Source organism: Chelonia mydas, chromosome 6 (assembly GCF_015237465.2).
Source record: "Chelonia mydas isolate rCheMyd1 chromosome 6, rCheMyd1.pri.v2, whole genome shotgun sequence".
NCBI lineage: Eukaryota > Metazoa > Chordata > Testudines > Cheloniidae > Chelonia > Chelonia mydas.
Window position 1 is genome coordinate 9471294 of NC_051246.2, and position 10688 is coordinate 9481981.

General features: G+C 45.3%; 1 long non-coding RNA gene across 1 annotated transcript; it reads left to right on the forward strand.

The window, feature by feature from the left end:
- The first annotated feature begins 210 nt into the window (after positions 1 to 210).
- LOC122466265 lies at positions 211 to 10688 on the forward strand. Its single transcript, XR_006291654.1, has 3 exons — positions 211 to 334; positions 8818 to 8889; positions 10664 to 10688. It is a non-coding gene; the product is annotated as an uncharacterized LOC122466265 (long non-coding RNA).

Here is a 10688-nt window from a genome sequence, read left to right on the forward strand (position 1 = left end):
AACCTGAATTCCCAGACTTCTTTCCTGTTTCATCTGTGCTCCCAATCACACTAGACACACACACTGTGTTGAGGACTGGGTCAAGTGTCAGTTGGGAGGGGGGTGATGCTGAACTTCTGTGAGTTCAAGTGGTTACAATTCTTCAAATGGTGTGTGATTTCCAGTAATCAGCAATAAAGCTCTGAGCCACACCACATCCTATTTCCCCACCTCCTGTAAGTATTTTACTTTCAGATTCCAAGTGACTATTTATTTTTACAGTGTGAGGCAAACACAACAGTATGAAACGTCATTGGGAGCTGTGTTTTCTGTTGATTCTACTAGAGAAGAAGAGGTAGGTGGCATTCTCTATTACAAAAACACTTTTTAGAACAAAAATCTCTAGGCCAAATTTGAAGATTCTTTCTCTGTGAACTCCCTTGGTGTTCAGTGGAATAAAACTGAATCAAGACAATTTAAAACAACAGTTAAGTGAGGAGCTCAGAATCTGAACAATATTGATTGATTTTCATACTGTCAGGGACATACCAGCATCTGTCTGTTGCCATCAATCAGAGCAGAGCTTTAATGATTTGTGTAGAAAAGCCAGGATAAATGTGCCAGGACATTTTACAACATGCAGAGCTGTGATCGCTGCTATCAACTCCTGCCTTTCATATTTACCTCCCAGTGTCCAAACTGTTAGAGAAACATCCTGGTAATGACTAAAATAGCCACCTGGGAGTGAGGTGTAAGGAAGACCTTTATCGTTTATGGGAAATCATTCAATATTACAGGTTACAGGAATACCTAACACTTGGACTTCATTAACTGTGTGTATATACAGACCACTTTGTGCTAACAGTAAATGCAAAGTCTTCTGAACATTTGTATATGTTTCATTCACATATTATCATGAGTGTTTTAACCGCTTGGAACCCCGAGCACTTTGGTGTGGTTTTCCACATTTTATGAATTATATTATTATATGAGTGAAATACTTGTTTTAATTTTCCTGATGTCACAAAGACAAAGCAATTACTGTAAAATGAAAAGTTTTCCAATGAAGTGAGCTGTAGCTGACGAAAGCTTATGCTCAAATAAATGTGTTAGTCTCTAAGGTGCCAAAAGTCCTCCTTTTCTTTTTGCGAATATAGACTAACACGGCTGCTACTCTGAAACCAGCAATTACTGTGTACAGAATGGACCCGCAGTCTGTTTTTATGGTTTACTCCTGCAGACAGATTACAAAGACTCCATTGACACAGTATTTTCGTATTCCTATGTCTGTCTTGATTTTCTTTAAAATATTTAATTATTCCTGAATGCAGCAAGTCTGTGAATTGCTGGGGAGTTCATAAAGCTTACCCACCCTTGGGCTAGCCTAATTAGTCTTATCTGTTTTTAAAATGTAGAGAAAGCCACAGCTCCAGCCTGTGCTGTATTATTTTAATAAAATCTATGGACCCAAAACAACACAGAAGCTTGTACCTGTGTCTTAGCACACGGGTTGCAAACATTTAAAAACAAAGACATTCTGATAATGCAACAGAAAAATTCATACTTAAATCTAAAAGTCCTAAGAAAATGAAGCTTTATATAACTTTCACATGGATTTGTTAAAAAGTGGGGAGGAAAATAAACTTCTCTCTGATCCACTGGAATACAGAATAAGGGGAATATAAACTAATTGTTACTAAGGTTCTGTGGTTTTCACTCTGGGGTGTTTTACGTATGCTCATTTTTTTTAAAATTAAAACACATGTAAATATGTTAAATAAAGGGCTCTGTCTTCATATAGGCTTGTCTTTTAAAGTGTTTATTCCCTTACAAAACTTAATATAACTTTCACCTGTATTTGTTAAAGAGCAGGCGAAGAAGCAGCCTTCTTATCTCTGATCCACTGGCTTACAGAGGCTGTTTTTACTGTCAGCGGCTTTGCTGCAAAAGCATGCTGTTTCAAACAGTCCTTACTAAAAAATGACCAGTGCTAGTCTAAAACATGGGGGAAGGGGACTTTTTTATCACTATACACTACTTTTATAAAAAGTTTTTCTGTGTTTTCAACCCTGGGTTGTTTCTGCATGCTCACTTTTTATTGAAACACATATGCAAAGGGGTTAAATAAAAAATTGTTTCTTCAGATAAACTTATTTTTCAAAGTGGTCTCCTTCTTTTCTAATCCACTAACTTAAAAAGGCTGCTTCAAATTGTCCTCGCTAAAAACCTCATAGGGAAAAGCTTTTAAAAACTTTTTCTTAGTCAGGGTTTGTGGGTTTAGACCTGGGGTGCTTCTGCATGCTCTTTTTATACTGCAAAACATATGCAAAAGTGCTAAATGAAGGGATGCGTCTTCATATAGGCTTGTCTTTTAAAGCGTTTATCCCTTTACAAGCCTTTCACCACTATTTGTTAAAAACTTTAACGAATTACTTTTATAAACTAACTGGCTGTGGTTTTAACCCTGAGGTAATTTCTTTTTTTTAATTTTACCTTGTTAATAAGATTAGTTACAAAGCAATGCCCTCTTCACGTAACAAAAGAAAATGTTTATTTCAACAAGTATTTGGTATAATTTTGTTTTAAAAGCAGGCCTACGACTTGCTTGTTATGTTCTGGCCTTCTTGTCTCTGATCCACTGACTCACAGATGCTGTTTTTGTTGAAAAAGCATGCTGCTTCAAAATGTTCTCACTAAAAATGACCAATGTTAGTCTAAAACAGGGGTGGGCAAACTTTTTGGCCCGAGGGCCACACCGGGGTTGCAAAATTGTATGGAGGGCCGGGTAGGGAAGGCAGTGCCTCCCAAACAGCCTGGCCCCACCCCCTATCCGGCCCCCTCCCACTTCCCGCCCCCTGACTGCCCCCCTCAGAACCCCTGGCCCATCCAACCCCCCCTGCTCCTTGTCCCTGACCGTCCCCTCCAGAGACCCCCCCATCCTAACTGCCCCCGCAGGACCCTCCCACCCAACCCACCGTGCTCCCTGTCCCCTGACTGCCCTGACCTCTATCCACCCCCTGCCCCCTGACAGACCCCCGGGACTCCCACGCCCCATCCAACGCCCCCCTACTCCCTGACTGCCCCTCCAGAGACCCCCCGCCCCTAACCACCACCCCGGGACCCCACCCCCTACTCACCCCACCCTGCTTGCTGTCCCCTGACTGCCCCCCGAGAACCCCTGCCCCTTATCCAACCCCCCAGCCTCGGCCCCCTTACCACGCCGCTCAGAGCAACGTGTCTGGCTCTGCGTGGAGCTAGACACGCTGCCCCACAAGAGCGCGCAGCCCCGCCCCCCAACGCGCTGCCCGAGTGGCGGCGTGGCTCTGGGGGAGGGGGAAGGCGGGGGAGGGGCCGGGGGGGCGGGCAGGATGGTGCCGCGGGCCGGATGTGGCCTGCGGGCCGTAGTTTGCCCATCCCTGGTCTAAAACACAGGGGAAACTTTTTTATCAATATACATTACTTTTATAAACAGGTTCTCTGTGTTTTTAACCCTGGGATGTTTCAGCGTGCTATTTTTTTTTTAATTGAGACATATATGCAAAAGGGCTAAATGAAGGCATGTGTCTTCATATAGGCTTTTCTTTTCAAGTGTTTATTTCCTTACAAGCCTTAATATAACTTTCACCTCTATTTGTTAAAAAGTGGGAGAAGAAGCAATCTTCTCTCTCATCCACTGGCTCACAGATGCTAGTTTTGTTGCAGCTTCAAATTGCCCTCACTAAAAGCATAGGGAAAAGCTTTTAAAAGCTTTTTGTTAGTAAGGGTTTGTGGGTTCAACCCTGGGTTGTTTCTGCATGTTCATTTTTTATTACAACACATGCAAAAGTGCTAAATAAAGGGCTGCTTCTTCATATAGGTTTGTCTTTTCAAGTGTTTATTCCTTTACAAAACTTATTATAACTTTCACTTGTATTTGTTGAAAAGCAGGTAAAGAAGCAGCCTTCTTATCTCTGATCCACTGACTCACAGACGTTGTTTTTGCTGCAAATGGCTTTGTTAAAAAAGCATGCTGTTTCAAATTGTTCTTACTAAAAATAACCCATGTTAGTCTAAAACATAGGGGGAAACTTTTTTTATCACTATACATTACTTTTATAAACTGGTTTTCTGTGTTTTTAACCCTGGATTGTTTCTGCATGCTCACTTTTTATTAAAACATATGCAAAAGGACTACATGAAGGAATGTGTCTTCATATAGGCTTGTCTTTTCAAGTGTTTATTCCTTTACAAAACTTTCACCTCTGTTTGTTAAAAAGTGGGGGGTGGGGGGAAAAAAACGTCTTCTCTCTGATCCAGTGGTTTACAAAATAAGGGGAATATAAGCTGTCTGTTACTAAAGACCTGTGGTTTTAAAACCTGGGGTGTTTCTGCGTGCTCTATTTTATTGAAACACCCATGTAAATAAAGGGATGTGTCTTCACCTAGGTTTGTCTTTTAAAGTGTTTAACCCTTTACAAGACTTAATATAACTTTTACTTGCATTGGTTAAAAAGTTTGGGGAAGAAGCAGCCTTCTTATCGCTAATCCGCTGACTCACAGATGCTGTTTTTGCTAACAGGGGTTTGCTGCAGCTTCAAATTGTTCTTACTAAAAAATAACCCATGTTAGTCTAAAACATAGGGGTAAACATTTAAAAATTGTTTGTTACTAAAAGCTTATGGTTTTAACTTTTATTAAAGCCCCTATGTAAAAGGGCTACACGGTGGGAAAAATGCTCGGGGTCTGTTTTTTTCGATAAGAACAAGGCAGTTGAAGGGGTAGGGGATTAGCGAGAGGAGAGACGGAAGATGACTCTTGTTTAAAAATCTTGGGACTATAGGATTGGTTCAGGAAAATGAATTCTATGACGCTGCTGTAGAACAACATCTGATTGGGCCAATCCAAAGGCGGTGATAACAAGCCTGAGGGGCTCTGAACCTGGGGAGTTGCCTCATTTGGCAAAAAGACTTGGAAGGGTAAAATCTCTCTCTTTGACTCAACCACATTCTCTCTATCTTTGCCCTTTGCAAAGGGGTTTTCTTTTCCCTTTTCTTGCCCTGTTCTTTCTTTTAACCTATCTTTATATATTTCTCTTTTATTTAACTCTTTTTAAATGCTTTTTTTCTTAACCTACCCTTATATTTAATAAAAAGAAAAGGAGTACTTGTGGCACCTTAGAGACTAACCAATTTATTTGAGCATGAGCTTTCGTGAGCTACAGCTCATTTCATCGGATGCATACTGTGGAAAATACAGAAGATGTTTGTTTTTATACACACAAATCATGAAAAAATGGGTGTTTATCACTACAAAAGGTTTTCTCTCCCCCCACCCCACTCTCCTGCTGGTAATAGCTTATCTAAAATGATCACTCTCCTTACAATGTGTATGATAATCAAGGTGGGCCATTTGTGCTGGAAATGCTGGAAGTGCCCACAAAGTGCTGGAAATGGCCCACCTTGATTATCATACACATTGTAAGGAGAGTGATCATTTTAGATAAGCTATTACCAGCAGGAGAGTGGGGTGGGGGGAGAGAAAACCTTTTGTAGTGATAAACACCCATTTTTTCATGATTTGTGTGTATAAAAACAAACATCTTTTGTATTTTCCACAGTATGCATCCGATGAAGTGAGCTGTAGCTCACGAAAGCTTATGCTCAAATAAATTGGTTAGTCTCTAAGGTGCCACAAGTACTCCTTTTCTTTTTGCGAATACAGACTAACACGGCTGTTACTCTGAAACCTGTATTTAATAAATACTTTTCTATGACCTTTGTTACCATGTGCTTACTAAACAGGCTCTGCCTCAATAAATTTCCTTTTTTTTGCCATGTGTGTTTTTCTTAAACCTAGCTTTTAGTATTATTTAATGTTTTTAAATGCTCTTTTCTTAACCTACCCTTATATTTAACAGTTTAAATGTTTTTTATTAGCCACCCTTTATATTTTTACCACGTGTTTACTAAACAGGCTTTGCCTTAGTAAATTCCCTTTTTAAACCTAGCTTTCAATATTATTTAATGTTTTTAAATGCTCTTTTCTTCACTTACCCTTATATTTAATACTTTAATTGTGTTTTTCTTAACCTGCCTTTATAGTTTTTACCATGTGCTTACTAAACAGGCTTTTACTTAGTAAATTTCCTTTTTTGGCCATGTGTGGTTTTCTTAAACCTAGTTTTCTCTTTTATTTAACTCTTTTTAAATGCTCTTTTCTTAACCTACCCTTATATTTAATACACTTTTTACATTTATTTCAAAAATGTCTATTCTTTAACATGCCAAACTAGGCCTTTAAAATCATCTCTCCTTACTCAACCTCACCAAAAATTTCTCTCTTCTTTAATAACTTGCCTCTCTTCTTTCAAACTAACCCTTTAAAAACAAAAATCTCAATTTTTTAAAGTTTTATCTTTCTATTCTTTAAAAACATGCCAAACTAGGCCTTTACAATCATGTCTCCTTACTCAACCTCACCAAATATCTTTCTTTCCTTTTTTCCTCTAAACCTTACCCAAACTTTCTTTTTATCTTTAAACTCTCACTCTGTTCTTTCAGCCTTTTTCTCTAAATGTATCAAAGCACAAACATAGAATACTCCTCCTAGTCAAACATATTTTTTTCAAAATGGCCGACGGCGTCAAACTTTGGCGCCAATGGAAACAGGGTTGGAGGGCGGGACCAATGTTCCTTCTAATTTTTGACAGGCCGTGTGTGCAAAAAATGTCTTCTTTGCCAATTTTTGTGCTTCTGTGCAAATTTTTGTGCGCATGGTGTTTTGCCATGTGCGTGGGGTTTATGATCTGTGTGTGCGCGCGCACACGCGCATAGCTTAGAGGGAACAGTGGGTGGGACATAAGCCCTAAATGGAAACCTTTCACAAAATACAGGGTGATGAATACTATTGAGGTTATACTACTTATTGCTTTCACCCAACAGCAGGGCCGGTGCAACCACTAGGCCAACTAGGCGGTCGCCTAGGGCGCCAAGTTGTTGGGGGTGCCAAAAAGGGGTGCCCTGGGTTGGCAGAGAGGAGCCACCTTCCGGAGGCACTGGAGAGCCAGAGTGTTGGCTTGCAGGGGTGGTGAGCCCCAGCCATGGAGGAGCCGGCACAGCGCAGGGAGGCAGCAGCCCTGCAAAGGCGGCAGCGCCCCTGGCGGGGCGCAGCCGTGCCCCCCACCCCTCCTGCCCAAGCTGCGGCCCGGCGACCCCCCCCGCGGGCTCCTGCAGGCTGCAGCAGATGGATGCGGGCGGCGGCCCCCGTGCACCCCCCGATTCCCCCCACGCCGCACTCGGGCTCTGCAGCTCCCGGGCATGTGAGCCGGTGCTGGGGCATGGGGCCCTGAGCCTGCTCCAGGAGGGGCAGCAGCGGCGGCAGCTCACACTCCTGGGAGCCGCAGAGCCCGAGCGCAGCAAGGGGGGAACAGGGGGTGCACGGGGCTGCCGCCCGCTGCCCCTCCCACAGCCTCAGCGCTCTGCGGGGGAGGGGCTGTGCGCGCTGCAGCCCGGAAGCGTGTTTTGCCTCCACGTGGAGCCAGCATCTGACCGGCATGGGCATGATAAGGGGAGTCCCGGGGGCAGTCAGGGAGCAGCGGGAGGGTTGGATGGGTTGGAGTTCTAGTTCTAGGGGGGCCTGTCAGGGGGTGGGGGTGGGAGAGGGATCGGAGCAGTGAGTCAGGGGACGGGGGGTTAGATGGTCGGGAGTTCTGGGGGTCCTGTCAGGGGGTGGGGAGTGGTTGGATGGGGCGTGGGAGTCCCGGGGGTCTGTCTGGGGGCGGGGTGTGGATAAGGGTTGGGGCAGTCAGGGGACAGGTAGGGGGTAGGGTCCTAGGAGGGCAGTTAGGGTGGGGGGTCTCAGGAGGGGGCAGTCAGGGGACAAGGAACATGGAGTCTTAGGTAGGGGGTGGGGTTCTGGGGGGCAGTTAGGTGCAGGGGTCCCAGGAGGGGGTAGTCAGGGGACAAGGGGCGGGGGGGCATTGGGGGTTCTGAGGGGGCAGTCAGGGGGTGGGAAGTGGGAGGGAGTGGATGGGGGCAGGGCTAGGGTGGGGCTCTCTCCATCTTTTTTGATTGTTGAAATATGATAACCCTAGGCAAAGGGGGGGAGCCGGGGGGCACATGGGGGCCGGCGCCCGCATGCATCCGCTGCAGCCTGCAGGAGCCCCCGGGGCGGGGGTGCCGGGCCGCAGCCTGGGCGGGGGGGGGCGGCTCCCTGCTAGCGCCGCCGCCACCTTTGCAGGGCTGCTGCCCACCTGCGCGGCACCGGCTCCTCCATGGCTGGGGCTCGCCGCCGCCGCAAGTGGGACGCTCTGGCTGTCCGGTGCCTCCGGAAGGCGGCTCCTCTCTGCCGAGCCGCTGCAGCAGCCCAAGCCCAGAAAAGCCAGTGTGTGGACTCGGGGTGGGGGCTGCCTGGGTGGGGTCAGGAGGGCTTGTGGGGGGGCTGTGCACCCTCCAGGGGAGTTCAGGGGGTGAGGAGAGGGGAACCTGGTCTGGGGAGCAGCACCTGGGCAGGCTGGCCCCTGGGGTCTATAAAGGCTCGTTGGGATTTGCCCCTCAATGAACCAATGTGCGGGGCGGGAGGGTGCAAGGTGGAAGTTTCGCCTAGGGCGCAAAATATCCTTGCACCGGCCCTGCCCGACAGTGTGCAACACTATCTCCAACTTTCCCTGCTGTCTGTCACACAGTTTACTGAAGCTCATTCATATTTCCTTTATCTCTGCTTTTCACATGAATTCTATCAATGTGATTGTGGTGGGTGACACAAACATCATGGGGGATGAGGGGCATCCTCCTAATTCTGAAGAAAGGCCAAGAAGAAATTTGTATGAAGAGAGTCTTATGGATCTTGTTTTCTTTTCAGAGTCTGTAATCATGGAGAATAGACCCAGGAGTGTAACTGGCTCTGAGTCCTCAGAGACAGTGAATCCTCAAGGTATTGTCTTTAACTCTACAGCAGTGTTCACTTTGCAGAGGTAGTGGACAAAGTCCTTCCTAAACAGAAAGGTTGCTTATCTGGGAGCAACCCCGCTATGAGCCCCTCTTTCCTTTCCTAGACCTGCAGGTTTCAAAGAGATAACCAGGGTCCCATCTTCTTCACCATCCCCTCTGCCCAGCTCTGCAGTGTTCCCTCCGGTCTATCCTCCAGTGCTTGTCCAAGGCCTGGGACATTCACGCCTTCCCTTGGGAGACTGTTCTGCAGTCTGATACTGTATTGTAGTATTCCTTATATTCCTCAGAAGTGTCCCATTACTCAGTGAGATCTATTAGTCCTAGTCATACCCCCGTCTCTCAGGAAGCCATGTGCCCTGTTACCTACAACATGGCACTGAGAGCCAAGAACTCCTGACTCCTAATACAGTCAGTCCCTCTAACCCCAGGATTTATTTTTGCTGCTCTTCTGTGTATTCCCTCCGTTGCCCCACATATTGCCGGTATTAAGGTGTCCAGAACTAGAAGGAAAATATTCATGGGAGTTTCACCAATGTCATGCAGAGGAGGCCATCAAATCTGGTCAATGTTAATTAATAGGCCTGAGCCATCCTCTCCCTACCCTGCCAATAACTGGCAGCGACTACAAAATCTGCACTGAGAATGGTGAATCTTGTGTAGTCTAAGGTTTTCAGTACACCTCATGGAACTGTTCTAGCTTCACAAGACTAGACTGAACTGGCAAATCTTTTTCCTTTGAAATTTAATATACGAATTCCCCTTTTATGCATCCAAGAGAGACGCACATCTCAGAACAGTGTTTCCAGGTAATAGTATTTCTGTGTTGTGTGTTAGAGAGAGAAGAGTAAGGTTGTTGAAAGCGGGAGTCCTGTGTATGATATTTGTGCTCCAGTATCTCAACCAACTTTATTCAACTCCTCTTCTCACCCCATCACAGCCAAATCCCAGTACCCCATGTCCATAATCTTTGTATTTTCATATTCCCACCCTCTGCTGCATTTTTCACACCCCCTTTTAATTAGATACTCTTCTTTCTTCTGCATTTTTCACCATCTTGCATAAGCAAAAATCAAACCCACTAATGTCAGTCAGACTTACAGCCCCACAATGTTAAAGTGGGCTTGAAACTGGCACGATGAGTTTTGCCCACCTTGAGTAGAAGCCGCTAGTATTAGGGTATCACGTCCTCTAGGCTCCTTTCCTGCTGCTAAGAGGTCTGCAGCTGCTTTTGCTGAGGGAAGCTAGTGATACTACAGCTATTCTACTATACCACTGGTAGCCTGGGTTCCTTAACATACTGCCAATCAGTGTTTCCCCATCTTATAGACCAACTAAAATCTTGCCCGTACCACTCACTGCTGAAAGTGAAGGTTGCACATGCACCGTTAGGGCTTCAGGGAGTGGGCAAGGCTAAAAACAGAACTGGAGCTTTTATTTACACACTGTGGGCTACATTCTGCTCTGACCGACAGTCCCTGAAGTCAATGCAAGGCAGTGGAGTAACACAGGGGAATTAGGTCCAACATCTGAACATGGAGGCTAGCAAATTTCTCTCATGCTTTTGTACCAACCAGATCAGTCTTGCCAATGTCCCTCTGGCTACAGTAGTAGCTGGTACACAATACCCAAATGAATCGGAAAATGTAGACTTGCCAAAACCATAATCTAACTCATACTTTTCAATGAGCAATTCAGACAATGGTCCCTATAAATCCATCAATGCCTCATTGATCATTTTGTTCTGTTTTATTGTGCAGCACCAGCTGGTAACACTGCATCGCC